Source organism: Ambystoma mexicanum, chromosome 1p, assembly GCF_040938575.1.
Source record: "Ambystoma mexicanum isolate Mex_15411 chromosome 1p, UKY_AmexF1_1, whole genome shotgun sequence".
In the NCBI taxonomy this organism is placed as follows: Eukaryota; Metazoa; Chordata; class Amphibia; order Caudata; family Ambystomatidae; genus Ambystoma; species Ambystoma mexicanum.
Window position 1 is genome coordinate 585,884,473 of NC_090921.1, and position 24,224 is coordinate 585,908,696.

Consider the following 24,224-nt stretch of genomic DNA (forward strand, 5'->3'; position numbering starts at 1 on the left):
ATACGAGAGCAAATTATGCAAAATCCTGCAGGGGAGAGTTGGGATCCCTCATATCTGGAGTCGAGGGCGCTTGACTCTGCGACACCACTGACCAGACTGAAGCCTATTTGCCCCACCAAGATGGCTGCTGTGTTTGTTCATCAGCCTGTACTGCTTTTTGAGCAGGGAGGAGTGCCTCCCACCATCTGCTCCGATTGGCTGGCCTCTGCATGTTTCCCGGGCCTCCGCTTAGCTGGCAGGCGAATCCGGCTCATTCCTCTGGGGAACGCCGTGGGGAAAAGCTGCAGTCCTGTCTGTGCCTGTCTGGGGCTGAACGGCGGCTCGGTGCAATTCTCCTTCATCTACAACTGCGCCTCACTCACCGCATTGATATAGCCCTTGGGGCCCTTAAACTCACAAAGTAAGGGGTGCGGCCACCACTCCACTGGGTTTCCACTATTGCAAAGCTAGCTGCCTACATGCTTGCCGACCACAGTCTCCTGACGACCTGATCCACTTGATTACATCAGACTGTGCAAGCCCTACCTTACCTTACCTTACCTACTCTTCTCCGCCTCTATTTTGCTCCCCTTGAATCCATGCATAAGCAGACGCTCCAACTATGTATCCGGTGCTCGGGATACAAACTTTGGTCCTACACTTAAGGGCCTTCTGGCGCGGTGTTGCCCCTGCTCCATACTGTTCTGCATCGCTTTATCTTTCTATCTGATCAACCCATGCATACTATCCATCGCTGAATTTAACTTGCTACTCAACTATGACGCTGTCATAACCCAACCATATGCTAACGACAATCCTCACACCCTAGAAGAATGTGGCTCTTGTGTTATGACACAACTCCATGCTTATGTACTTTACTTCTTACCTAAACTGCACATTTACACCCTGTCTTTGTATGCAAGCCTGATGTAGCTTCCCGTAACATGAGAGGCTTTACCGGTCTGTATACCTGTACCTGCCCGGTCCTAGGAATGCAGGCCTGATGTACCTCCCCATAACATGAGGAGAGGCTTTACCAGTCTGTATATCTGTACCTGCCCTGTCCTATCGATGCACGCCTGATGTAACTCCCCATAACATGAGGGGAGGCTTTACCAGACTGTATATTGGCACCTACCTTGTCGAGTATGTACGCACACCTGATGTAGCTCCCTGTAACATGAGGAGAGGCTTCACCAGTCTGTATTTCTGTACCTGCCCTGTCCTATCAATGCACGCGTTATGTAACTCCCCATAACATGAGGAGAGGCTTTACCAGACTGTATATTGGCATCTACCTTGTCGAGTATGTACGCACACCTGATGTAGCTCCCTGTAGGATTTACCAGTCTGTATATCTGTACCTACCCTGTCCTATGTATACACGCCTGATGTAGCTCCCCATAAAATAAGAAGAGGCTTTACCGGTCTGTATATCTGTACCTGCTCTGTCCTATGTATGCATGCCTGATGTAGCTCCCTGTAACATGAGGAGAGGCTTTTCCAGTCTGTATATCTGTACCTGCCCTGTCCTATGTATGCACACTTGATGTATTTCCCCCTAACAGGAGGAGTCTCTTAAGACAGCTCAGAGGGTTGAGCGCTCGCTGCTGCGATCTGAGCGTGATCTGCAGGTCGCAGGTTCGAATCCCGGCAAGGCCAACTCAGCCTTTCATCCTTCTGAGGTCAATAAATGAGTACCAATTTCGGTTAAGTGATATTGTATGTAAATATGTGCTCTGTAAAGCGCTTCGGATTAAGGTGCTATATAAATAATACATCATTATCATTACCAGACTGTATATTCTGCAAAAACATGTTTATTAAACACTTACTGTAAATAGTGCCTAGATGCCTCAGGGTTTTGTGTGCTGTAAATAAATGGCAAAAAAATAAATGAACAAATGAGTGGGGGGGAGACTGAGAAAGGAGCCATTCCCAGAGCCCACATTCAGCGTGTTCCCACTCCAGGTGCTGCTACTAAGAGACGGTCACATCATCAACCCTCCATTCCGTTTGAGCCATGAGATCCGGGGGCCTAGTGTTCTCATCAGATGTGGACACATTGATGTGTACAGGAAGGGCCGAAAATTGTCGTCGGGAGACCGTTCCCTCTGCCCTTGTCTTTATTTTTATCTTCATCGGGGCAGAGGTAGGGACCTGGAATTATGGCCTCTGGATCTTTGTTCTTAATCAGGGCAGTGTGAATTTCGACAAGGAGGTTATCTGCAGAGCACACGCCGGTCAGGCCCCCCAAACTACTATTAGCCTCTCCATTTTGAGGGACCCCTGGTTTGTTTGCTGCTCTCCCCAAAACATCCTGATTGGACCCCAGGAACTGATTAGTTTCATTTATCAAAGAATAGGCCTCACCAGTGAACTTAATAAGGCTGTGGACTTTTTCTGAAGAAACAGCGTCATTCTCCCACTCTGCGCCATATCAGTAGGGGTTGGTTCACCGTTTCCGTCTGACAGTCAGGATCTTGCGCCTGGGCTCCTGGCAAGCCTGCATAGTTAGCACAAAGATGGACAAAACCATAGACCAGCCCTTCTTTGCTCTCACCTCATAACATGGTGTACTTCCAGTAAGGCTCCTCAGTTGTGGTGTCCACTGCTTAGGACTCAGAGGTGTGGTGCTTCTAACTTTCTGAGTCTCCCTTCACCCTGTGGGAGCGCAACACACGCGCCCTTGATCGCATGAGCTTCGGCCCTAAGGGCTGCAGTACTGGCTAAGTGCTGTTTGGGGGCATGGCTTGACGAACGTCAACAGAAGCCCTCCTGGCCCAAACATAGTTGGGGCTGAAGCGCAACACCCCACGCCATTGATCCTGCATGCTTCTGCCCTAGCGGGTTGCAGTGCTGGCTAAGAGCTGTTGGGGGCTCTGGCTTGGCAAACGTCAACAGAAGCCCTCCTGGGCCAAACAGAGTCGGGGCGGGAGCACAACACCCCACACCCTGGATCCTGCGTGCTTCAGCTCTAGCGGGCTGCAGTGCTTGCTTAGAGCTGCTCGGGGCGTGGCTTGGAAATCATCAATGGAAGCCCTCCTGGGCCAAACAGGGTCCGGACGGGAGCGCCACACCCCACGCCCTTGATCCCACGGGCTTTCAGAGTCACGCACAGTGAGGCGACAAAAAGCGGCAGAAGGGTGCTAAAGTAGACCAATTACATTACAAAATATTACTCTCATGTTTTCTGGGCCTACAGTGACAGTAATGAAAAGGTAACAAGTCAATGCCAGATAAATGCCAGTATTCCCACTTTAGCAACACCTTCTTGTTCGCTCTGGTCATGTAGCTAGACATGCAATTGAAAAGAAAATATATCCATGACGGCTGGCTGCACCAATAGGTGCCAGTGTGCCCACATAACAGCACCCTTACATTTGCTTGCACATACTGCCAATAATGCAATGGTAAATAAAATGCACATTTGTGGGCACACTGGCACATGCTGGCAGTGCATAGCCCATATAGCCATCACTTGAATTATAAGTACATTGCTCCATGCTGGCTGTACCAATAGATGCCAGTGTACCCGCATAGCCGAAATCGCAACATCCTTATGGTTGCCTTGCCCATAATGACAGTAAACCAATGGTAAGAAAACACATCTATATGACTGCGTTAATAAGTGCCAGGGTCCCCATCTAAAAATAGTATATTCATATTTGCTTTGCTATTATAGCGAACAATACCATGACAAGTAAACAACCCAATGCTGTATGTGCCGATATGTTCCAGTATTTTGCCACTCACTGCAGGTGCCTGCACCTCTCCGGCCTCCCCACCAGATTAGTTAACATGCAATTCTTCGTCACATTCAAAATGCATTCACTCAAAAATGTACCATTCACCCTCATTCGTTCACCCTTGAATACAGCAACATTAATACACTCATGCCTTCCCTGACCCTCCAGACCTCCGGGTTGCATACAGTCAATGATACACCCACACACATATGAACACTGCACTCATTCACAAGCTCACACACTGGTATGCATGCACGCACACATGCAAAAGTAAACAGCGCCTCAGCTCCAGACTTCCACTCATGCAGCTGCTGATGTGAAAGACCTGCTCTGTAGTGTCTTGAGGCAGGAACTGGAAAGCAAGGGGAGGTGTCAATCAAACACCTCTCTCTGCATCCTGGTTCCTGGCGCGTGAGCCCGAAAAGCAGGAATGTATCGGCCCAGGCACTTCTAACATGTGGAGAGTCACAGGGACACCCCCAAATCCCCCTCCATAGGCATAGACAGGGTAGGGCCTAAGCGCGAAGACCCATCCAAAATCTGTAAATGCCCGCTCAGCAGCGCTGTGTGGGCATTTACAGATGTTCAAATCACTGCGGTGGGCACAACTTCGTTAGCTTTATGCCCCGCTTGTTAGACAATCCTGGCAAAGGGTTGTGCAAGGCTAGGGAAGGAAAACACCCAGCCATGTATGCCCGATTGGGCATGCAGAACATGGGTACTCCACCCAAGGAAAAAAAACCTTGTTTCCCGAAAAAACAGCTGGCCCAGCTAAGGGCATGCTTAGGTTTTCAGTGAGTTTGCTTTTAGTCATCCTTAATGCGTGGCGGCTTGTCAACATGTTCCCCCACTATGGACGAGTGCAACTGGAAGACAGCTGAGAGACTGGAGAATGTACATGGCTAGCAGACGCGACAACACAAAGGCCAACAGAGTCAGCCATAGAAGTTGCCAAAACTGTGAGCACACATAGGGACAATAGCTGTAACTATGACGTGACAGTGACAGTGTGTGAAAAGTGCCAGATGTTTTCCGGGCCAACAGCTGATCTTATTTTAAACACTGATTTAAGATGATACCACAAACTGTTGGCAATTGGTGAAATAGTGGGGGACTATTATTCACTTTCACTGTCCCAGTCCTACCCTTCAACGGTCTACTAGAAATCCTAATTCAACTTCTTTTGTTATAAATTTCTTTTAAATCAGCTGCTGCACCGGGTTCACGCAAATTAATGCACGCTTATCGTAGAAGGAGATGAAAAGCAATTCAAAGATTTCATGCTCACTGTATCACAAGGGTTCTACTCAGGACATGATTTATATTATTATTATTGTGGTATTTATTGAGTGTGGACCTAGCTTCGAGAAGCAACGGAGTGCTGTACAGAGCTATACAACAGTACAGATGCATAAGACCCTTATGAGGTAATGCTGCAGTTCCCATAGTTACCTGCCCCAGTGAAGCAGGGCCTAATGCAGGCCCGGGGCATTACGAATTATGAATTAGTGCCTTTTATGCGTGTTTCACAACTGAAAAAAAAAAAATGAAAAAAAAGATGGCCACCATTGAATGGGTGAGAAGGGACTAGATAGTCCCTTCTCCCTTTCCACGGATGCGTGTCCCAGATCGGGAGTGGGATGCATGGGTAACATTATTGATCCCAGCGCAGGAAGAGAAAAGGAGCAGGTAAGCGGAACGGGAGGGAGACAATTCTGTGGGAAAGTGGCGTGGTAGAGGTCGGGGGAGCACTTAACTGGGGTACCCAGTGGGTAGATGGCAGCCTCCAGCCCTGAGGAGGCTCTGAGCAGCGGGATTACAGTATGGCAATGCCCACTCCCCGACCCTCCCATTTTGCTGGTGGGACAATGTCATGTCCCCACCGGGTACTAATAATACAAACACCCTTCTTTATTATCACCTCCACTAAATGTGCCTCGTCATCCAACTGTACTCCATTTTTCCCTCTTTCTCTTTACTGCTCCCCCTTAGCTGGGTCACAATATGTCACCAATCAGACAAGGATGGGATGCAACAAGACCACTACGGTGGTGATGGGCACAATATCAACATAATTTAACATAACCTGACATAAACAGGCCTACTGTAAAAATGTATACCCTACTGTTCAAGAGGCACTAAACCTGACACATGACTCCACCGGAAATGCCCTGACAGTGTTATAGAGGGAGTGAACCAGGCATGTGACTGGCTCTGTCCCAGCCCTGGCTGATGTTACAGAACACCAAGAAAGGACTGTTGGTGCAAGCAGATTGGTCTCTGCCAGTTCTCCGTTCAGTGTTGTATTCCCTGCACATTCCATTCCAAGAAAACCGAGATGAGCACTGTGCATAGAAGGGCCTACTGTGAATTTTCATACTAGTTCACAGCAATGTGCAATGTGCTATACAAAACACACACAACCTGAAATATAACTAGGAATGCAATGTCTTCTTGTTCATGGAGAAACTGAGTCGTGTAGGCAAGCAGACCACTGAAATCCCATCCATAAGCTGCCCACACTTAAACTCTACACAGGAAAGGGTTGCCATATCAATACATTTGCCAATCCCTGACTGCTCTACAGGTGCAGAGAGCCTAACATGTGGCGGCCCCAGTGCTTGCTTTGTAAATAAATACGATCCAGGGCTCACATATTTTCTATCACGCCTTTGCCACATCAGGGGAGCAGGATGCCTCTGTGATGCTGGAAATGTATCGGAGGGACAGGGCCTCCGTATCCTTGTCCTTTACTGCTTTTCATCGTGTGTTCTGTCGTGTTCTCCGCGCAGGAGTTCATGTGGGACTCCTGGCGGTGCAGCTCTCTTTCTTTTGGTTTGGTGAACGGACCCGTGGGATACCCTTATGGCACCCATGGGTGGGGGTACAACCCTGTGCCCCTAGTGTATGTTTTTGGGCACCTGTGGGTGGCCCACAGAGCAGGGTATGGGCTGGTGGCAGCTCCATGCTGAATTTGACAGGTGCGTGGAGTATCCTCCATTTTGGGATACCCCGGCCCTGCCATTGGGATCAGTTGATCCCTGATGGAAAACAAGATAGCCCCAGTGGCCTCTTGCTTTCTATTATCCATTACCTTGTTTTCCCAAAGTCCTGGGAAGCCCTGACTCTGTGCCTTCCCCTGACTGGCTGTTGGATGGAAGTGCCATATATGGTGTTGTCAGACTAGCTGGAGCCTTTCCGGTGATGTATGTTGTGGGTACCTCCTGTGGGTGGGACCTAGGTGAATGGAGTGTGTGACGAATATGCATTCTGTGTTGTGGGTGTCTAGTATCTGGTGACTGACACCATGACTGAGACAACCCTGCCCGAAACCGGTATGAATGCAGCTTGGAGTGTTGAATGGCACGGTACTTGTCCCAATACACATAACTTGTTGTGAGTGTCTGGAGAGAAGTGAATGGCCTGAATACCTCGTGTGCCTGATCGGCTGCCTGCCTGCATGAATGCCGTAGTCGTGATTGGATGCTTGAGTGTGACCCAGCGGAATGAATGGGAGATCAACAGTATATCTGGGGACCTCTCACTGCTAGGAATCATGTTCGGAAGCTGAAGTCCACTACGACGAGTAACTGGATTAACTGATGCTTGACCTTGAAGCCCTGCTGGACGAGAAGAAGTGCTGTTGCCCTCCTTCACAATCTGAAAGCTGCTGTGCCTCCAAGGACTGACCCAGAGAGGACCTGGTAAGGCGCCCTCTTCCCGGGCTACGAGGGACCATCGTGCACAGCTGATCTTTGCCAACGCTCCCTGGTAGACAGACCTTCGACAGGCTGCCGACCCGATACGGGGACTGCTGCAGAACTCCAAGGAGAAGCACCCGGACTGTTGTCCGCCACTGTCGACGACCGCAGTCGCCGACCGGAGCCGCCGTGCTCCCGTTTTGCCTAAGAACTTCCATTGATCATCGGATGCTCTCGTCTGCATCGTCACCCGCTTGTCTCCCGCTGGAGAAGGCCCGACCGTCGACGCGCCGAGGAGCAACCACCGGTGGGTTTCCCGCCACCTACAGACCGCAGAGACGCCGACGACTCGACACCCTTGCTGGGCCACAGTTCTTCACCATCTCTTTGCGGTCCAGAACTATTGCCACCGAGGTGCCCCGCACGCCTCTTCTTTGCAGGAAGCCAATGCTCTGTCGTTGACGAGCACCACTAGGAACGAAGCTGCCACTTCCCTGCCATAGTTCACCCTGTTCACCATCGGACGTTCGACGACCCGTGACTCCTGCCTTAAAGGGAGGGCACTCAAGAAGGGCTATCGATTCCCCGACACCGAACGTCAAGTTCCCCGACACCTCTCGACGATCCGTGGCTCCCGCCTGAAAGGGAGGCACTCAAGAAGGATTGGTCGGTCCATCGTCGGAGAACTCTACTCCACCAGGTACATTGGGGGGGGGTGAAACCTTAACAGGAAGAAGTAAGACTATTGAACATTTGGACTGGGCTTGTGCTATATATCTTTATTTACAGGTTGCCCAGGTGGGGGGATCTCCACACAGAACTGTGCCTATTGGTAGGGGTCAGCATTCTGCCTATTGTTTCAACCATCTTATGTTCCTGCCTATCTCTATTGCTGGTTTACTCGTTATTGATCTGTGTGACATTTTAACCGTACAGTTGATGCACTTTAATGAGATTTGATAACATTAGTGGTACCACTCTAGACGTGTATATATTTACCAAGTACAAAGTGCGATATTGTGATCGTGTACATACTTTTGAATATTAATTATATAAAGACTGTGTTTTCAGTAATACAGTGTGTGGACATTCCTTTGTGGGGGTTCGGGGACTACACTGTACTTAAGAACCAGCCCGCATCACCTCCTGAGAAGCTAGGCCTTGATTGCTCGTCCATTGCTACCTTCTAGAGAATCTTGGCTGGGGTCCGCTGTGCCTCTCCTCTACCATATAGGGAGCGGAAGTACAGACACCCCCTACCGGTCTTTACAGCCTCCCACTGCTGTCTCTGCCCATGCCTGGTCCCCACAGTGTCATCATATTTGGGGTTGCAGTTGCATCTCCCACCATCTCATTGTGGGTGATGTGTGGACCTCCATGGCATATGCGTGATTTACAAATACCAATCAAATTAACGTAGCATAGTAGTTGTGTCTTGAAATGAGACCCATAATGTTTGACTACTTCTTTAAGCACAACCCGCTCTTTCTTAAATTCCTCTGTTTCTCTAGTAGGGAAGTGGAACATTTTGAAAGTCTGTGCACAGAAAATAGAGCAAATGTGCTCTTTTCATATAGTAAATGATGGACAAATGCCAGCAAAATAATTACTGAACTGGAGAACTTGTCTGACAAAGGCCTCTGCAAGATCAGAACCCCTTCGTAACAGTGACCTTTCCCTTGCCTTGCTCTCCTGGTGGTGCTGTTAGCTGGTGACTGTCCCGTTGTCCTCTCTGTGCCAAGTGCCCCTCTGCCCAAATAATGTCATTAGCGACTGTGCAGAAACAATCACAGCCATGCGCCATTGAGTGTTTAAGACTCCGTCAGTTGGTTATCTGCCACATGACTGTATATTGGTGCAACCATGCTGGCTGCATAACAGAAGAAAAAGAGGAAGTGCTTAACAAGGCCCAGCAAGTGCCTGTTGAATGTCCCCCCTGCAGAGCTGCTGCATAGCCCACATCCGTGTGCCCACCTTCCCGAAGAACTCGTGAGTTACTCCTGGTACCGTGACTGCTCCGTGAGACCTCCACAATGCTGTATCATGCCGGCAGTTATTACAATAGTAGAGTGGTGCTAGTGTCATGATGGCTGTCTAGAGCAAAGTGCTGACATGTCCAGCATGAGCACACAGAGCTGTCACCTTCTGGCTCAAGTGTATGCATAACTAGTAGAGTAGCTTTCACGTGGCTCACACCATGTTGCTTGTTGTGTGACTAAGACTGACTGACAGTTAAAAAATAAACTTGCCAAAACACTGCATCATAATTAAACTGAGTCTGAGAAAATATATGTTGGTTCCTTGCTAACATTCCCACACATTAAGCACGAACTGATCCTCTCCCAGTGCTTTTGTCCTCATATTGATTAACCCAAACCCAGCCCTGCTGGCTTTTCAGATGCATGGAGACTGGCATTTGGCTGCTGCCCTTTTAGTGCCACCAACCTTGGCAAGTGAATGACTCTGACCTGACCCTGCCAGCTTCCCAGATAAACTGTCCCATCAGGAATGTCCTCATGTGCCTGAAATGCCTCATGTAAAAGAAGAGGCAGGTTTGTGAGGTGGCAATATTCAGTTGTGTATGTTTTGTTCTGCCTTCCCTATAAACTGCAATCAACAGACAGTAATATTGCTACATGCAACAGGATGCCGTCTCTGAAGGTGAAATAACCTGAGATGTTGTTATTATTCATTCTAAAAAGATGCTGGTAATTCTCTTTTTCAAAGAGAGATCCGTTAGGAAAACCTCACTTTTATAATATTCCATTCCAAAAAACATACTGCACAAATGTACCTTGCTGTGACAATCCCCTGACATCCCTGACACCTGTCCTGCTGTGGCAGTAGGACTGGTTTGAAGGTCACATGTGCATTCCTAATCATAGCTGCTCGAACCAAGTTCAAACAAAGAGAAGTGGCTTTTTAACTGCATGCACCTCGTGCTCAGAATAATTGTGTACCCCAGCAGCCCGGTGGCAGATTACTATCTAAAAATAAGCCATGTTTGATTTTGATATGGTGGCTAACAAGATAAAACAATTATACAGCCACAAGCAGTTGATGTCATCTATTGTCAGCTTGGTGAACAGTGATTCATTCATGATAGGACCTGATGTGCATTAAGCTGTCTGGTGTGTGTGTGCCCTCAACAACCATGTTGGATTCAGTCCAGGAAGCCCTCTCTTTGATCCCACTGAGATGGGTGTTATGATCCCCAGTGAAGATGAACACCCCCTTTGCCCTGGTGCTTTAATGACAATCAAGTAATTACATTAGCCATCTCACACCATGGTGCTGATTACTAGAAACCTTTTGAGGTAGGCAGACAGAGGAATGGGCGAAATAAACGTAGCCCAGTGGAGAGCTTTGGTCAACAGAGAAGGATCTCTATTTTAGATTTTGCTAGGACTCCAGACCTTTCTGTCGCACTTGCAAATTCCTGCAGACAGGAACTATGTGTATGAGGCAAAGATCCCTTGTTGCATCTGCCAGGATCAAACCCTTAACAACAGGCTTGTTGTCACTGGGATGCACGTCCAACGTCCCAGCAGGGCAAAAAAGGTAAAGACTGAGAAAAACCTATTAGCATAAACTGCAGGAGCAGACCGAGGTTTGCACAGAAGAAGAAGCTTATGTTATTTTAGTTAGGTCTAATACATAGTAGATACTCACATATATCAACAGAGAATGGGCAACAAATGTATCACTGTTGCGGTTGCAGGGGTTATAGACAGGACAGTATTATAGGCCCAGTGTTTAGATGTTGCATTAAAAAAAGTATGGCAAAAAGTATAGCGTGTCGGAAAAGCCGAGGCAGGTGTAAAATGGAGCCAGAAAGGTGTTCTGGCAGAAGTGAGGATAGTGTGGTAGCATGACAGAATTAGCGTCATCTTGGAAGTCGAGGCCTTGTATGGTTTGAATAGAATAGCATGCAGGCCCTGATGTGGAGCCGCAGCTCTGTGTAGTTAGCTTGAAAATCAAAAACCTGCCCATTCCCCAGGAGAAAAGCTGAGGTCAGAAATTTTCGAGGTGCACAGATAAACACTAATTGTACCCAGCGGTGGGGCTCGATCGTGGTGGGCAAGGAATGTGAGCTGGTAGGGATGAGCCCTTTGAAGGACCATTTCATGAGAACAGGGCATATGGTTTTGGGATGCCAAGGAGCGAAGCAAAGATTTAAGAGTTTCACCAAAAATGGTAATCCCATGTGAATTACAAGTAGACACTCAATTTAAGCAAATAAATCCCTGAAATTCATATTCAAGAGTGATGCCCCAATCACGTTATTATTGGGCACTTGGGGTTTGAAGGAGATAAGGGTGGAGCTGTGCCTGGAACATCCTGTGATTTGGGATAGGAGGAACAGAGGTGATTCCAATAAAAGAGGTACAAGGTCGGGGAGGCAGCTTGTGCGTGCCACGGTGTTGGGAATAATGAGAAGGCCTATTGTCTTATCAAAGCAGAGTTGGCCTAGCCAGTTCTCTCTGGTCAAATCTGGAACGGAGGGGTGCACATCTTGTATCAATAAGCTATTCTACCTGAGGAGCCAATTCCATACCTGGATCCGACGATGATGGTGTAAAAAGACCACATGTTCCAGGAGAGGTTTTAGACAGTGTGTGGCCAATTGGTCTAGGGACTATAGGGGGATATTAGCATGTTCTATAGGCGGTAGTCTATGATGGTGGTTGAATTACATTGTAACATATATAACCAAATGTAGTATTCTCCCACTATATGTATTTTCGTGGGATGTGATGAGCTCCATGTCAGTTCAGTTCAATGGAACTGTCTGAGATCTTTTTGCATGTAATGAACCTTGTTTTCTTTGGAAAATGGTGCCATGCTTATTTGGCCATTTTAATTGTTTTTGTGTATGGATTTAGGGGTCCATATTCCCTTACAATTTGAACCAATTCACTGGGCCTCATTACGACTTCGGCGGCAGCTGTGCTGGTAATTACCGGCACGGCTGCCGCCGGAGTAGTTTTTTTACCAGCATCCAGCAATGGGGATGTCCGTGGCATGCCAGCCCCGGCGGACATGGTACATCCCCATTGCCAGGTGCTGGTAATAATTACTCCCCATTCCCATTGAGCCCCATAGGGCACAATGGGAATGGGGAGGTCGGATGCACCAGCACCATTCGTGAATGGTGCCGGTTCATCCGACATGCTCAGTTCGCAGCTGCTGGTACGCCCATCAGTTCAGACCTGGCGGGCGCAAAGGCACCCACAAGCAGAAGTCGTAGTTTGCCGGTCTGGTAGTAACAGTGCCAGTAGTTTACCGGCGCCGTTACTACCGGACCGGCAAACTTGTATGAGGCCCACTGTTTCATTTTCCTTTTCTACATGGGGGTTATCCTCCCCTTAGTTGAGTCATATTTGGACACTGCTTGAGCAAGGATTCAATGGAATGTTATTGGAAGTACAGTCTACTCTAAAGTCCTTTGCCAAAGGTGCAAAGATCAGGAACTCCAAGGAAGAGGAACGCTCTTCTCCCTAAACATTCCAAGATCCTAATTGAGATGACCAGCTAGCTGGACAAGGCCTCCTATATCTGAGACATTGGTACCCAGCACCCTACTCAGTGGAGGTCACAGAACCAGACCATTGCTCTCTACAATTCATTTTGGCTGTGAAGGGTAGAAGGAAGAATCTGGGTCTTACAGCAACCAAATAACCAATTAAGATACCCCTGCATCTCCAGACCATCTCAACAATGCCAGTGTAGGCACCTTTGATGCTGTCAAAGCTGCTGCAATTGAATATCTAATCTTGTCTCTCAACTGTGTCCGCATCTCAACATATCTGCCCCTCTGCATCTTAGAGTTTTGCTTAACACCAATGCTCTGCCATCTCTGCAGCGGAGACATGCTGAGTGTTATAGCATTCCCAACTCAGCATGGCCTTTCTGGTTACCAGCTTCTTCCAACCTGTCCCTGCTGCAATATCATGATGCTGTGTTGAGCCAGTCGAGCCTCCTCACTGTTGAACACATGACTCTACTCTTCACAACTGAGTCTTCCAGCGACACTGACCCAACACTACCTATTTCCAGCATTTATGACCTGCAAGCCATAATCACCACTGAACCACACCACGTTCTTAAATCCAGTCAATGCTGCTCACAGACTCAACCCTGGTTCAGTGCTGAAAGAGCCCAGACTACCAGCTTATACCAAAACACCTGAAAGACAAGAACTAAAGGTACTTGAAGTGGCCCTGTCTCTCTGGTCTGCATTAACAGACCCTACTGACTTTCAAGTCACCTTCTCTAACCTTTCTAAAGCGATATCCAATAATATTGACATGTTGCTGCTGAAATCTTTGCCTGAGCAACCCTGCCTATAAACCCAAAGTACCCCGTTATTCTAAAGTCTGCATTCTGTCTGTTTTACTTTATAGGGGTGGGTCAGTAGTGTTTTATTGCTTTCATGCATTTTTGTTCGTATTAGTTAAACAACCTATTTTTATAGAACCTTTGTTGGGCATTCATTTATTTTGGTACTCCCATACTATTTTTGCTTTTGTTGCTTCGGTACTCACTAAAACTCGTACTGAAGAGCACAGCCTGCCCCCCGCCTGTGCTACCCTAAATGAGAAAGAAGGTGTACCTCCCAGCCTGTGTCTATTTCAGCTTTATGATTGGGATCACTGCTGGTTTAGTAGTAGTGTGGAGCCGAGTAGGTTCTTTAGCCAGCACTCATCCCTGTACTCCTGCAGAGCAGAACTCATTTCATCACCCTACGCATGCAACTCCTTCCTGCAATATGAACAGGGAAAGCTGGCAGGGTGTATGCTGCCATGCCCTGCTGACAGTGAACTCTGCAGAAGTGGATCTGTTCCAGTGCTTTCTCTGCTTTACAGGTGATCTACTCTTTCCCAGCACCAAACCCTACTGTCTGTATACGTCAATGAAGAAAGGGGACGACAGCAACCACAGTGCCACCACATTCCATGTTAAAAAAAAATGGCAAAAGCAGGTTTTAAATAGCTAGATGTGGAAACTCTGGCACTGCCACCCACTGTCTCATCCCCACACTCCACCTGCACTGCAGCCTTATTCTTTATTTTAATTCACTGACTTGTACCTAACATTCATGCTCCAGGAATCATCCAGGTCTCAATCGCGTTCACAAAGACGTGTAGTTTGTGTAAGACAGTGGGGCTCTCTTTTGATAGAAAATAGCCTACTACTTCAACAAAAGAGACACACACGCAGCAACTTCAACAATTAAACTATTTCGCAATGAACCCTAAAATATTGTTGAACATTTTCTCCTATAATATGACTTATACTTCTCTTCCTATGGAAGCATCTTCCTTCCTAACTAGAAGTTACACATCACTCTTATTCATAGAAGTATACTAGTATTTTCCAGTTGCTACCTGCGAAAGTAATACTGGAAGCCCTAGTCTGTATAAATACTCCTCTCATTTAATGCACAGATTCATTCACAGCAAGACATGACAAACAAGGAGAATGCACAGTGAATAGAAGCGTTATCATGGGCCTCGCACAAACATGTGAACAATGCCATCGTCAGGTATGTCCTACCATTTCAAGATGTCGCCCGGGAAAACACCGTTTTAATTAAGATGCAGTGGGGCAATGAAGGCTTATCCATATCATGGAGCAGCTGACTGTTACATATGTGGAGCTTGTTGTTTTATTCTACATCAACAATGGCAGCCATATACCATTTAAAGGCAAGGTCTGATCACACAAAAGAACACTATCAATGTACTAAGCTGCATAAATAACAACGAAGCAAAGTAATGAAGCACAAACGCGGGGAAATCAATAATGTACAACAGAGCATGGAAAAGTTCTTAAAAGCAACATTCAGCAATGCTCTCCGACCTTGACAGCAGCCATAGATTCTGAAAGAATATTAATTCTGTAAAAGAGACTTTACCTTGATTCAATCACCAGCCATTTCACTCATTTTCAGGGAGGGTGCATGCGTCCCTTTCCTGTTGACAATTCTTTAACTTTGGAATATGTTCGAGTGGAGGGATGGGATTTCTGCATTTTCTTTTACCAAAACACGTTTATCAGTCTTTAACCACACATCATCAAGCATTTGTTGCTCTTTTTCCACATAATAAGAGTAAGAAATAAAACATGATTTGGAAAAAGACTGTATTGAGTTCTACATAGAGAAAGCTTTAGGTCTTTGTCAAAGCTATCGAAGCAGAATTTACACAGTGCACCCAGTTCTGCAAAGTGGCAGACATGATGGCAAAGCTTTCCTGTGTTTTCATGATGATATCTCTTCCTTCAGCTGATTGGTGCCAGGGACCTGTGCATTCTGCTTCAATGGCTCAGAAAATGACCCAAAGCTTTCTCTGTCTAGATCTAAAAAAGCTCCCTTTTCAAAATATCTCTTTTAGAAGTTGACTTTTAAAATGTTTAAAAAAAGAAATTATTGTAAACGATCTTTACAAAGTCGACCTTTTTCTGCGTCACTTAAGTTCAACTGACAAATTAAAGTTAGCCAGTGGATAATTAACTGTTTAGAACTGGATCAGATAACCACACTAAAAACGAAGTATGCTACTGTTGCTCCATTTAATCTAGAGTAAAGTATGGTTCCTCATCTGCAGACTCATGTACGGTATCTTCTAACTACTGTACAAGTAATCATGTTGTGTTAGAGTGAATTCATGTTGACTCGTGATGATAGCTCAAGGGCAACGTACTCGCCTTGGAAGCAAGACTACACCGACCAAGTTCGATCCTGGTCACCGCTTAGAAACCTCTAGGTGTTAAGTGTGTTTTAAATAACCTATCATGTCATATCATAACTATGTTTTAAGAAGGCTCCTGTATGCCAAAAAGGCTTTGTGGGATGGCAGCAACAAACCAACACAACAGCCCCTAGGCAGCATATTTAACAGATTAAACATACATATGTATCAACCACATGAGTAGAATTATTTAATGAGCTTTTAGAATGTGCTAAGTCACCACCCTAATTGCCTGGGATCGTCACACCTTAATATGCTGGAAGAAATAAAAATAGTGGAGGAATGTGGGAAGGAAAGTGTAATACGAGAAAGGAGGACACAAGAGCTTGAACTGTCTGAACCGATGAATGTAAAGGAAGTGAATAATGAAATGTGGATTTATTGCATGGATGCAGGAGGGGCTTGAGACGTGCGGCCTATCCCAACTACCATGAAAGGCTTGTTCGATCCAGTCACCACTATGCAAAATAATCCAATAAAACATCTTTTAGTGTGGTGCTTCATGCAAGGGATTCTCTTGCTTCTAAGCACTGTGAAAATAAGTATTGACTATGGAATCATTTGAAGGAATTACAATTTGCAGTGAGAGCTGCACAAAAGGGATTACGTTACTGATCGTTGGAATTGCAAGGGTGCAGAAGACGGAAAACGACAGGTGAGATTTTTGTGATTTACAAGCTTTTTATTTAAGGTAAAAAAAGGGTTGCCGAAAGGCCTAACTATCACTAACCACTATGGAGTTGCCCTGCCTCAACAAAAAGAACACTATGGACTCTGTCAGGATGCCCGTCAAACTCAAACGCCCTGTGTCTAATTCTATTTCCATCCCTTACACTTTTTTTCAGACTAAAGGAAAAATGGGTGTCTTCTTGATTCCAGAAGGAGGCCTCTGCTGTTCTGGATGGTGACACCCAAGTGCAGTTCTGCTGCCAAAAGAATATAAATAGTTCAATGTTAATAGTTCAATGTTCACTATCCACCAATACATCCAATGTAAACATAACCCAGTTCTCTGGTCTCCTGGGGAACCTCTTCCAGGGTTTTTGGTTCCTTCTATTTGCAAAAACAACTTCCCTCAATAGATCCTCTGGGGAATTCTTATTCCCACAGTTTGTGGTACAAAGAATGATCCTTCCCAGTCTCTTGTCAGGCCTGGTTCACTAACCTGCCAGACTTCACCGTAGAATTTTCCAATAAGGTATCAGCCTGCCAGATGTGACTTCCAGAGGTTTCATTTTCCTTGATATTCGTGATTATAATTGTTCTGCTGTAGATGTGGACCCTCAGCCCTTATGTACTCCACTGTTGACTTTTCCTGCTTCCATCTGTGTCCAAAACCTTGTTCCTCTGACTTGGCAGAATCCCTGCCCCTTCGTCACCTGGTGTCCACTTTGGACAGAGCAAAACCAAATCTGTGAGTCACCGGACGCACTCTAAAGGGTTCCTCTGAACCCACAGCTAATAATGGTGTATATGTTGGGGACCAAGTGTGATTATTAAGTCCACCATTCATTCAAGTTCATGAATTTTTTTTATACACAGAAAATCATTTGATCGTCAAAGTGTGTAAAGTAAAGTCTCTTCTTTTAATCAACACAAAACCAATTGTTAAATTGAGATTCAAAAACATAACACCCATTCAACATAACAGTGAACATTAGATACCTTTTCCTCAGGTATACTTTCAAAGTTCTGTATTACAGCTAACATAACAATCTGTTAATGTCATATTGTGCTTCTGTAAATATAATCAAATTCAAAAACAAAATCCAAAATACAAGCTCATTGCTCATAATCTGATTTACAATTTATCCACATTGTAATTTAAGTCCTCAATCCCCCACAATGATATTCCATCCATAGACATCCAGAATTATCAGGGGTGAGAAATGAGGGTCAAATTGCTTCTTATTTTGTACAAGTGTCCAAACAGGCTTCCATACACGTTGTTGCCAAGCCGACGCATTTCGGATCGATTAACAATCCATCTTCAGGGCCACAAAAGCCTGATTGTTCCAACTACAACTTCACCAATGTGGGTAACCTAAGAAGGCACAGACAATCGCACATCAGGATACTCCCATATATGTAAATCGATCAACAGTTACTAATCAACCATCACCATATCCCAATCTTCTCATTTAGAGAAAAAGAACAAAATCATCCAGGAGGGTCCTAATCGTAAATAATAGCCAGAATACCAAGTGACCCATACCCCCACTAGGTAGCCCCGAAATCCTCCATCTCTTTTTCAAACTACATGTAGATCCCTGTCATACAAATATCCAAAAATGGACTCCCCACACCAGTAAGTGGACCGGATATACATTTCTAACACCACTCCATAGCCCAGTTGTACATTAATCAGTAGAGAGTGAATAGAATCCCAAACGAGACCAAAAAGCACCAATGAGTTCAATCAAATAATATACTCACCCCCCAACCGGGGATTACAAAACATCACCAAAATTCAATGAGGAGGTTAGGCGGATACCAGACCAACAAGCTCCTACAAAGAATTCCGAAGGGCTTCAGCGAGTTGCCGTACACCTGCAGCTATTCAAAATAGCCTGCAAACGACAAGCAAAACGATCGTACAACCGGGGCACATATAAAGCCAATGTCGAGTTGGTCAAAATGATAATATCAATCCACATGTGTATAATACTCTGCTCTCCGGTATCTCCTTAAGTTTAAAAGTGCTTACCTGCAATGCCTCTAATATCTGTGCACTCAACGCAAGGTGTCCCGGCACCGTCCTTCCGTACAGCTGCTCTGCCAGTGAATGAGTATGCATGCGCCCCCTGGTAGATAATGTCGTGTACGTCATCACACCCAGGAAAGAACGTGCGCGCATATTAATCGCCATCTTAAGATGATAAAGGAATATACTGACCCCACATACTCGAGTCATCAAGTTCAATCATAACAGAAAAAAATTGCAAATCACAGCAGCCATAACACAAGTATTTTAAATGTGCAGCAGAAGACCCGCATGCCAAGTATAAACACATATGGAAATCCTCCTCCGTCAAACGAGGCCCAATACCTCTGGATAAGCATAGTTAACGCCCCACCTCAAGGCGGATAAATGTTCCATACCTAGTTATTATCCAGCCATAGGGATATAACAATAAGTATAGAATAAACCACTCGTAAAGAGCCAGTAATGTAACTTAGTGTGCCCATGGGACTCCCTCTGGGTCTACCACATCCGGTAAACCTGGGCATATGTACCAATAGGCCACTCAAATTTGGAATGAGGTCAAACAGAGGGGGAAGAGGGCAGAACAGGTCTACCCCCACCCCATGTCTAGCCTCAGAGAATCGTCAAGGTGGTATGTAGTAGAGAAATCAAATGAACATCCGATTAGAGAAATCCCAGAGTGAGAGAGTCTGTGCCCGCATAGGCATCCACTACACAACATTTCAACATGCATAAAACATCTGAAAATTCCTCAAAGCATTAAAAACATTTTCAAACATGTGAATTCTCAAAAGCAAAAAAGCTTAATAGAACTTAACAGCCAGTTCAAAATATATAGGAAAATTCCATCGGTAACTCCAACTGTTCCTTTTAAAGCACATTTCCATCACCTGACAAGAAAACCTTCATTCATTGTTACACATGAAAAAAACATGAAAAAACATGAAAAAATAGCAACCCATATAAAACTTCAAATATAACACATTAAGTCAAATTCCACATTCATGCCTCTTGGGCTCAAAGAGTCCAGTAAGCCAATCCACATGATCTCCTTCTGAAGGAGTTTTCTCTGTAAATCACCCCCTCGTGAGCCTGTTTTTACTTGCTCAAGGATAACACATTTGAGCTGAGCTATAGTGTGTCGAGCTGATCGAAAATGACTGGCTACTGGAGATTTCTGATTATTCATGCGTATATTAGACTTGTGCTCAGACCAGCGTATTTTTGCGTTCCTCGTTGTAATACCTACATAATATAGGCCACACAGGCATTTTAATCCATACACAACGTTCGTGGCATCGCAGGTACAGGAATGTCTTAACCAAATTGGTTTTCCAGAATGAGGATGTGCAATGCTATCACCTCTGATCAAATTAGCACAATGCGGACAGTTCTGGCATGGAATTATACCCTTGTATATGGTCTTGGTTTCTGATCTCTGTATTCCAGCTTTTATCAGGCTAGATCTTAGGGCTCTATAGTTCCTGTAGGCAAATCTCCGGACTTGGTGGAATAACTGTTGCAGGTGGGGATCCATTTATAGCATCTGCCAATGATTATGTATAATCCTCCTGATCCTTGCACTCTGAGTTGAATAAGTGGTCACGTAGACCAGAGAGTCTCCAGTTTGAATAGGTTTAGGAGATAAAAGGGTCTCCCTAGCTATCGATTTAGTATTTTCGGCAATCTCCTGAATTGACATTGTGGCATATCCCCTCGCTACAAATTTGCACTTTGCACTTTGGACAGACCTGATGTACTCCCCTGTCACCTAATGTCCCACCTAGGTGTACTTCCAATGTTCCTATCTGCCTGTATGCCATGCTTCCTATTTTCTAAGGACATGTTTGTTCGCTTCATACAGTTCGTAAGGTATTGTAGATTCTCCTTCTCGCCCCTTTGTGCTCTTTGGGATGTTCTTACTGGGCTTATAACATTAGCAATTATTTATGTGTTTCCTTTTTCAACCCCTTGTAATCTTTGGGGTATTTTCAGTTTGCATGGTTCGTATTATATAGCACAAGGACCCCTTCGCCCCCCCCTGTGGTCTTCAGGATATTATCATTAGCTTCCTTCGCTTCCTTGATGCCCCCTGACCAGTCCAGTCTTTTCCCTACCTTAGGGAACTCTGGGGTAGTATCCGGTCTCTTTGGGAGTCGCAGTGAAGCTTCCCCACTCCTGCCATGCCCAGCGTTCCTTTTCCCATGGCTCTGTAGCTGCAGCATCTCTCTCTTGCTTTCAGCTGTCAGCGTCACTGTTCCTGAAAGGCTCAGCTGGCCTGATTTTTCATGTCTCTGCCACTGATCAGGTCCACCTCACAAAGACCTCTCAAGCCCCTGTGGCAGTCAACATCCAAGTCTCTAGCACCTCCTTGCCTGCGCATCCATAGCTAGCTCTTTGATCACCTACTCGATGTGAGTCCTTCTCTTTTTACCATCACTCCTGCCTTTGGACAGCTGTAATGTGTGTTGGTTCCGCGGTGGGCTTTCATCTCCTTGCTTAATCTTCCTTGTCGCAGTGATCTTTTGAATCAGGTTTGGGGGAATTTCCCTCTTCCTCATCTCAGTCCATTGTCCTTTGCTAAACCATAATAAATAATGGTGTGGGGGAACAGAGGGAATTGAGTGGGGGTTAAGAAAGGTGGGGACACCAAAGGTGTGAGGGAATACTGCATTTTCGGGGAGCAGTCATCCCTAATTCCATAAGGCGCTCCCTCTCCCATGTAATCCTTCCCCTATTGTTGGGGACTATTGTTCTGAGGATGCACCTCCCTGGCCTCACAGTAAAGGTTTCCCCCTAGGGAAGAAGGGATGACATACACAGATTCGTCACAGGAGGTATGCATAATTTTCAGTGGTTTGGCCAGAGGAAAATGTAATCAAAAGAAATGATGAGGCCCATAAATAGCATGGTGGTGGTATTATGTGAAGTCATACTGTGGATGTGTGATGGCCTAGAGCTGTCATCAAGAGTTCCTAGGAGTTGTGGAGGCTGCTAGCCAGATAATGATATTGGATTCTCTCCTGATTTTACGGAGAGGGGGTTATGGTAAAGCCGTGCTCACCGACAAAAGGTGTCAGAGCAAGGAATTGAAAGTGTGCACAATATGTGTTGGGGGACACAAAAGCAGATTTTGACAAAAGCATTAATACACACCGAGCCCTACCTGATTGTCCTCGGCCACACAAGAAAGAGAAAACAACTGTTATACTTCTATGTAGCTAATTGGTAAATAAGCCACTGGGATGCAGTGTGAGAGAACTGAATTAGAAACAGGGTAGTAAAATAATGCACGCCGAGCTAGGGACAGCACTCATTGAGGCCAACTGTTTATTATAAGGACCACTCAGGACATTAAGCACAGACTTCGAATGCCAAACTGTGGTTGGCAGTTTGTTATAAAGGGGTTTCCTGAGCAGAAAATGCTCTTCCTCTAATTCCTCCCTATTTACATTTGATGAGCATAAAAAAGAATTCCTAAGAAGTGCTTAAGGAACATGTTGATAGTGAAAGAATTTCTGGCTGCTGAAGGGTGGTGTTTGTTTGGCAAGAGATGGCCAAAGATTTAAATGCATTGACATGCAGAAAACCAATATAGGAACCAAAGTTCCGGGGTGATGTGGTCTTTGAGTTTTAGATGAGGCAGTAACCGGGCAGTAATATTCTGCAAGTGCAGGGTGAGTTGTAGATTCTGATAGCATAATTAATAGATGAGGAACACATTGTGAGGGATTCCTCATCTGGAAGGGGAAATGGCAGTAGTGGAAAGATTCTTTTCAGAAGCAAAAAGAAAAGGATGGTCTTTGTGCCTTGGAAATGTGTGGGATCATGGAGTGAATAGACACTTGGGATATGCATGCATTGGGGTGGACATGCTGGTTGTGCACCCAATGGGTGATGGCCAGATTTCTGATGGCCAAATCTCACATCCTGCTCCCGTAGTTTGGATCTCTGTCTTGGTGGTGTTTCGCGTAAATTTGTCGTATGCCATCTAAGAATCAGTGGCAATGAAACACTGTGTGAAATTAGCATGATATGTTCTGGAAGATGTTCTGAGCGTAAAGATAAGCTTTGTGTCATGAGCAGAATTAAAGAAATGTATACGAATGAGCGAACAAGTTGTATCAGAGGTAAGAGGTATTTATTAAATAGCACTGGTAGGACAGAGCCATGAGGAGCATTACAATTGACAGGTGTTATGTTTATGATGATTGTGAATCTATGCCTATTTCGTTCCATGCTAGCAGTGTTTTACCCACATACTACATGGCTTATAGTGGGATATAACCTGAAGATCAGCTGGCCCTGATGCCTGTGTGGTCGATGCCTGTGGTGTAGTGGCTGTTTCGACAGGCTCCGAATACATGGTATGATGGGTGAGTAAGAGACACTTCGGACAACGGTTCAAATATTTTCAGATATGAATGAACCCAAGGGCTCTTTAAAACGAGGTGGTGCTCTTATGGGAACTATGGGGATGCAGAATTTACTCAAACAAAGTCGACTCAGGAAGTTGTCAAAAGGTACGTTGTTTTATTAACAATTATCTAAAACATGGAGTACAACAGACATATACGGACGTCAACATTATCAAGCTCAAAGATTTTCATAAAAACATTCTTTTATACTAAAAACCTGTCATCATTGACATCATACTATGTGGCAAATTGTAAGAACGTATGCAGGGCTGTTGTTGGGTAATTGGAAACATCTACATACACTTTCTATGGGGTTTCGTGTCATGTGTGGGTCTATACTATCAAGTGGACAACTAAGCCCTTCTCTAGTGCAAGTCATCTTCATCGTCACAAAATACATGATGATCTATTGGTTAACAAACTATAGGGCTCTTTGCTACGTGGCCCTCTATCATTGGTTGGCATGTTTGTACCCTTCTGGAATATTCCACTCGCTAGCAGCACACAAGATAATGCTCCAGGTGCTGGTGGGTTGGTCTTACCATACCTCCCCACCCAATTATCCCAACATCTATCATCACTCAAGCTCTGTCATAAAGTTAGCCTTTGAACATAGCCTTTCATGATCCACAAACTCCTGGGGATTTTAGGGAGTATGGGTATACTCACATCTTCTTTCCTTGATGTCATCTGCTAGAGTCTATTTTCATCTGGGTCACATGTCTGAAGACCACGATTTGAGCTTCAATTCACTATTAAATGGTATTAAAAGAAATATAACTTGGCACTCATTGGCTCTTAGCTGCACCTTGGGAGTAGCTTGGCTCAGCTCGTGTATTAATTGTATCCTTTGAATAGACAACCAGTTCTCGGCTGCGCTGGCCTTCTTGACACTGGGGCAGACAAGCCTCCTT